Here is a 967-nt window from a genome sequence, read left to right as displayed (position 1 = left end):
GCTTTAAACAGTTGTACTTCCCAAGTCTGATATGCAGCCAATATGCAAAGGCTAGCATCTTGCTATAGATGGGCTACACACAAAGGAAGATATACAAAATGAAATGTACTATTAAACTTTGTCTGTCCTTGTAAATGCATTAAAATTTGTAGGCCAGGCCAAATGCTATATCTAGGAGTATCACTTTCTGTAAAATAAAAAACCTCTGGGGGACTGTCCATCCATGGAAGAGGTCTAAGCCAGGATACATTAGGTATGTAGGCCCAATACACTTCTTGAACCACAGGAGTACCTAGAGAAGCTGCTATAAGATTAGGCATTATAAAGTGAGTATTATCAGGTGATTGAAGCAAACCCTGGTTGTTAACTATGTGGCAAACCTCATGAATGAACAGTCTGCTGCAGGCCCTCCCAGGAAGGTGAATGATGTGCTGTTGGGTTCATCACTTGAGGGCTCAGCAGAGAGTTTGGTATGTTATGTAGGTGGGTTGGATTCTGGCCATAGAACAGCTCTGATGGTCATAATGTCTCCTCTCTCTCTCTCTCTCTCTCTCTCTCTCTCTCTCTCTCTCTCTCTCTCTCTCTCTCTTTCTCTTTCTCTCCTTCTTTCCTGTGTTTTAGAGAAGTGTCTACAGGGTGCTCAGGGTCTCACTACTAGATCAGACTCTTAGTGATTCTCCTGTTTACAGCCTCCCAAGTGCTGGGATTACAGGTGTGCTCCACCATACCCAGTCTCATTCGCCCCCTGATAGGGGCAGGGCTGGCACAGCAGGACTGGGAATCAAACCCTGGTCCCCTGCGCCTGTGTCCAGGCACTTTAATCTGCTGAGCTATTTGGCCAGCCTCAATGTATTTAGGATAGTGTCTACAGGATCTCATTATACAGATTGAACTCATAGTGATCCTCCTGTTCTCAGGCTCCCAAGCACTGGGATTACAGGTGCACGCTACCATGCCCAGTCTCAAT

Source organism: Octodon degus, unplaced genomic scaffold (assembly GCF_000260255.1).
Source record: "Octodon degus isolate 3935 unplaced genomic scaffold, OctDeg1.0 scaffold00011, whole genome shotgun sequence".
NCBI classification, from domain to species: domain Eukaryota; kingdom Metazoa; phylum Chordata; class Mammalia; order Rodentia; family Octodontidae; genus Octodon; species Octodon degus.
Note: the sequence above shows the minus strand (reverse complement) of the source record.